Below are 6,296 nucleotides of genomic sequence, written 5' to 3'. Positions count from 1 at the left end.
CGGCCCATGCATTCAATCGCAAGCCAGTGTGCCGTTGTGCGACTGCAACTAGGGTTGCCTTTTTATTACAGGAAATAGAGTATATCTGATTTCAAAGGAGGTAAATAAAGAGTACGGCCTTTTTTTGGTTATGATAATGAGTTTGCATAAAATAACATGACTGGCCCTAGTATAGTAAACATTGTGTGAAAAAGAGTATTTTAGCTATTTGTGTTATAGATTATAGAGTACGCCTATATGATATAGAGTACAATACTCTGTTTTAGAGTACGGTTGGCAACCCTAACTGCAACGGAACCGCAATGACAAATGTGTGGGCAGTCGGCAGCGGCTGTTACGTTGCAGTTGTAATGCAGTCCGTCTGTACTGGCCCTAAGGCCGCCAATTATTGAAAGGTGCCCAGTAATTCAAAGGAGTACTCCCGTAATAAAGTGCCGTGTGACTTCTGCAAAGCTAGGTGACTTTTATTCAGTCAGCTGGCATAACCATAGCGTAATAATATGTAAAGCCTGACCAGAAATATATGACTATTCGTCATGTTGCGGAATTTCAATGGAACAAATTTCTTACACTGCCAATAAGGGATCCTTTCGACTGCCATAATCTTATAAGTCATAATGTAATGTTTGTCATAATTATTGTTATCATAATTTTTTTCCCGCTGAAACCGTTTTTTCATAAATTTTTAAATGGTCATCATGTAGAACTCTATAGGTTAGGTTAGTTTTATAAAAAATCTGAAAAATAAATGGTTTCAGAGAAAAAAAGAGATGTCAAACATTACATTATGACAAACAATACATTATGACTAACAATTTTCTACCAGTCGATACAGACCCCATATATTTTTGGTTTACTTTTAATAGTGAAAACACTTCTTTATCTCGGTTCTAACTGCCTATTGGCGAAGTTTTGGCCAGCTCTCTGTAGGTCAAACGGAATGGGGGTTGCGTCGAATTGGCTTCAGAAGGGCGAGGGGAAACACAGCGTTCCCACGCTTAGTTGTTATTTTATTATTACGCCATACGCTGGTTTACCATAGCAGTCTTTATCCAATATGTGCCTTATTTGAGTCAAACTAAAAGTCAATTTCTGATCGCCTAATACAAAGCTATTACAAATTCTACGCATCCTATTCACTAACTTAGCTAATTTAGCTATAAGGTACGTTTTTACGCAAGATTAAACTGACGCGATCTATCTCTTAGCACCCATCTCTGTCGCACATGCGTTAAAAAGGGACATTAATTTAATTGTTCAAAGGACATACTTTTCAAAACAGAGGGTCAGGTCAATTTATTAAAAACAGCCGTAAAATATCATTGCAATTACTTTGTTGGTCAAGAAAAATAAATCCTTTGTTGTACCATAGCGTAATCATTTGTAACAGTGGATGCACTTCTTTATCTCGGCGCTAACACTACACTAGTATTCAGTATCACGTTTTGTTTGCAAGATGGGTTTAGTATAAATCGCGCCAGTCTGCACCCACCTTTCCCTAACATTCTAGTTTACATAACAATCTCAATTCTCTATAATAGGTACATTAGTTACATAGAACGAAACGATTTCAACAATACACAAGTGTAGATTGCCTTCTTAAAGCGCATATATAGAAGCTAGTTCAGTTGGTAGTTGCCATAAAAGGTATTAAAAAATAAAATGAAGAGTAAACTGTCAGGAGAGTGGGTAATCGTTATCCTACTAATATAAGTATAACATATCGCTGGCGCATGCGGTGTTAAGCTGCGCGTCCACTGCATCGGAATCGGAGCGTACACACCGTAACGGAGCGGACGGATTTGTTGCTTTGTATAGATTTTTATGACACAAATGCCGATCCAGTGCACGCAGTACCATAGAAATCGATAGAAAGCAACAAATCCGTCCGCTCCGATTCCGATGCAGTGGACGCGCAGCTTTAGAGACGCTAGACGGTGTGACGTCCTTATTAGTTACATGTATGTTAAGTCTGTAAGGTATTTATTGTATGGGCGATGTTGCCCAAGTAAACTTTTTTTTTATAAATGTGAAATGTGCGCGTGTATTTGTTACTCTTTCACGCTAAACAGCTGAACGTGGAATAAGCAGTAGGCTACCTTTTATCTCGATACTTCCACGGATCGGCGTAAAATCTCAAAATTTGAAACGCTAAATAAATGAATAAAATAAATATCAGTTCGCATCAATTAAAAAATTCAAAAGAGTTAATAATAATTTACTTTTTATTTTCAACCAATGAACCAGCTTCTATTTGCAAGTCAAATAATTACGTCACTGATAGTGTACGACATAGAACAGTAGAAAATAAAGGAAGGGAAGTGCTCCACCCCCACCCCGGGTGGGTCTACCCTCTGTTTTTTTATATTGTTTTTCTACTGTTTTATATCATACTCTAACATTTAAATATTTCAAGCTAGACTCTGGCCAGGCAAAGCTGTCCACGCATTTTTTACGACACTTTAATCTAGTATCATTTTTGAGACTCAAAATATTGTAATTCTAGACCAGCTTAGATAATTTTGATTTTTCTGCTATCAGAAATAAATTTAATGAATTTTACTGCGGAAGAAAAACAGAGACTAGAAGGCAAACCAATTAGTTATCTTAATGAAACATTATATAGACACATCAGATATTTTTAATTGACTTTTTATTCCTGTTGAAGTTAAAAAAATATACGCATTTGTAATAGTTTTTTAATTTTAATAATATCTAAGTATCAACATCGTTTAATCAGTGTACAGCAAGTGTTGTCAGGGTTGTCAGCCTCATTTTTTTAAATTTGCCGCGGTTTTTCGTGGCCAGCTTTGGCTGGCCAGAGTCTACTATAAATTCGTTTCGCATTATTGCTTCTAGTGGCAGTTAATTTTCAACAAAGCTGTTGTAGACACTGTTTTAAATTTAAATACATATTTACTAAATTGCGCTAATCATAATTGGTGCATTTTAATTATGATCTAAACAAGACTTTTGTTTTGGAGAAAAGAGAGATATTTTACTCAGCGGCAAAAAATGTAAACCATTCTACATACAAAATTACCTATTACTGCATACATTTGAGGGCCAGATTTTTACTGCTCAGTACATTTGGGAATAACTTGAGGTCTAGAAACAATCTTATTATGATGATAGAGTTTACAACAGGCTTTTGAAACAATCTTCGGAGACGCCTTTTAGGTTTACGGTGTTTTGATGACCATTTTTGTGTACTTATTTTGATGAAAAAATTAAAAGTAACTGTTATATATTTACATAGGTAGTGTGTGTGTTTTTGTTTTCATATAATCATTTCTGATTGATCGATAGCATGATCAATGTTTTATATAGGCATATATACCTATGTAAATACGTTATAGTGTCAAATATTAGTTTGAAAAACGTTTATAAAGTTGAAAAAAAAAAGTTTGAAAAAGTATAAATTTTTTAAATCTAATTATATAAGTACTAATTGAATTGTCATTTAATTGATATAGTTTTAGAAAACAAGCCTTCATATTGTCATAAATACTTACTGGAATACTTTTAAATATAGTAAGAAGTAGTGTATGTAATGTGTATCTATGAGTGATTACAAAACATATTTCTTTTTGCAAGCGAGAATTTCTTTGCAGAGTTAATACATCGTTGAAAATATTTTAAAGTAAATAATAACATTATTTTTCCAAATGAATGCTGGTAACTCTTTGATTTAAGCTCAACCTTTCTACTCTAAGCCTAGCCTTTAACTGTCGTACTCAGAAATATCAGTTAGTTGCAATGAGTCTTATACCAATCCTATCTCAAATATACCAACAAAGATCTCTGAGTGCAGCAGTATGTCATTTTTTGAGATGTCCCGATCTCGTTAACATCGCACCTGTCGAACAAAGCCATTGTATTCTATTATGTCCTCAAGTGCATAATCCTCAGTTTAAAATGAACGAAATAAAAGATAAAATAGCTCATTGAAATAACGACTTTATCATTTACAGCAGAGAGATCATTTTAAATAAAACTTTGATGGCAGATAATATTTTTCAAAAAGCAGCCTCATGGAAAAGTATTATCTGCGAACGCGTTTTTTTTAAATGCACTTTCTGCTTTAGATAATAAAGTCGTTATTTCAGTGAACTATTTTATTTTATATTACCGTTCATTTTGAACTAAGGATTTATGCGGTTGAGAGCACAATAGAAAACAATGGCTTTTTTCGACAGGTGGGATGTTAACGAGATCGGCACATCTAAAAAAAATCCTACTATACCAGGATGGAATCTTTACGCTACGAATGTCATGTTGACATCTCATACCTTTGTGGAAATCATAGTGAAAGTGATCATTAAGCTTTTGAACGCCACAGTCGGCAAAACACGACAGCTGAAAATCGTGCCATATAGGCGCCATGTCGACCATTCGTGGCACCTATGGAACGAAGTTCAGATTTTTTTTTGTCGTCTGTGGCCGACCGTGGCGTTCAAAAGGTTAAAAAGTTCTACCCTGATACAGTCAGCAACAAAAATATACAAACGTTAGAAGTGACAGGTATACAGGACTTCAGGTATTGCCTGAACATTAAGGTCGTGTATACATATTTTTGCACTTTGGCTGTATCGTATAATTAATCAAAGGCTGTATCCATATCTTTGTTGCTGACTGTACATTCAAAGTAGCGGTTATAGCAATATGATTATTAATTTAATTAATTGCACTCCTAGACCAGGGTAGTATCAACTCGAAATAATACCCCATTTTAAATTAGACTTCATTTATTAGTTTCTGCAAGGTCAAAATTTAAATGGTGGATAACTTTGAGTTGATATACTCTTGATCTAGGAATCCGTTATGTTCAACGTCTATAATATTCTAGAGTATCACGCGGAGAGTAGTATGTCGAACTGCTTTAAAATATATCTAAATACTGCTATATAGGACACAGGCTTATTACTTCTAATTTTGTAATTAATTATGTACTACGCGTATTTAAGAACACTGTCATAAAGACCATTTCTGCGCTAAAAAGGTTTGTGAACGATCTATTGTATAACAATTAAAAAAAAAACTGCTGTCGGTTTGTTTATGATGTTACCTATCATAAACTTCATAAAAATCAAACATCAGTATCAAAAACTCAAAATAAATTTAGTGAGCACAAAATTACCATTTGATAAGCGATAATGGCAGAACTTTCGGTAAACAAAACATTACATTGTATTTTTCAAGCTTATCGCTTTAGTGATTAGAGAAAAAAACTAACAAGAACTGTCATGTTTTTTTTCATGCAGTACAACTTGCTAAAGCAAACCAAGTCTCCTATGATAGAGCTCTAAAAAAACATAAATTTAACTACCTAGTATTCGTTAATACTCGAATATTAAGTTTAGGACACACATCAAGCCGAGGGTAACATTTTTCTATACATAGCCTAATCGGATATTAAAAAAAAACTGTTTAAAGTCAACTGTCCACATGTACATCTCCTATTAAAGAATAATTATTTATATTTAAAATAAACGAGGAGGCCGCAACAGGCTTTTAATTTGCATCTCAAGTTTTGCGAGAACACGCAAGTGCACTCAAGTACTCTACTGAAATTTGCTAGGATTTGTCTTGAAACTAGAAACATTGGAAGCTCGTGGACAGAAGGCTTAAACTGAATTAATACTGAACTGATCAAAGTACAGTGAGGTAAACAATATAATATAATAGAATGTTTTATTAGGATAGCAATATTGTGACGGAGTTCGAGGAATGTATATTTTCTAAGCCTAAGAGAAAGTATTATCTATGTGCTAAATAATTAACTAATGGAAGGGCGACCCTTCGCTTGTGTGATAAAACCTAAGCAACATGAGAATCCGGACGTGGAGATGCGAATGCGTTTACATAGTCGCCCCGCGAACGTGATAACCCGGATTGAAGCCGCGAACGTCTTAACATGGTCACACCGTGAACGTGACAATCCGGATAAGATAGGTGAACATGTTAACATGATAGCACCGCCAACGTAACAATGAAGGTTTCTTGATAGACGAAATACCGCTAGGTGGAGTTAGTATCGAGAGAGCCGTTTGACGTTCAGTCTTGCTTGTGATTGGCTCGTTTAGTTGTTTACCAATTCACAAACGTAACGCTAATGTCAAATTTGTCTAACATACCTCACAATACTAGCGCGAATGAGGGCTATCGCGTATGAATTCGCCACTAGAGGCGCTAGTGTAGCGTGAGGTCTCCGAAATGTCAAATCTCATAGTTTTTGGGTGAGCTACGCGGGTTTATTTATAATTAGAATAATTTTGTGAATATTTTGCAATATC

The sequence above is a fragment of the Choristoneura fumiferana genome, chromosome 25 (assembly GCF_025370935.1).
Source record: "Choristoneura fumiferana chromosome 25, NRCan_CFum_1, whole genome shotgun sequence".
NCBI classification, from domain to species: Eukaryota; Metazoa; Arthropoda; class Insecta; order Lepidoptera; family Tortricidae; genus Choristoneura; species Choristoneura fumiferana.
The sequence above is the reverse complement of the archived record's forward strand: the minus strand, read 5'-3'. Positions refer to the sequence as shown.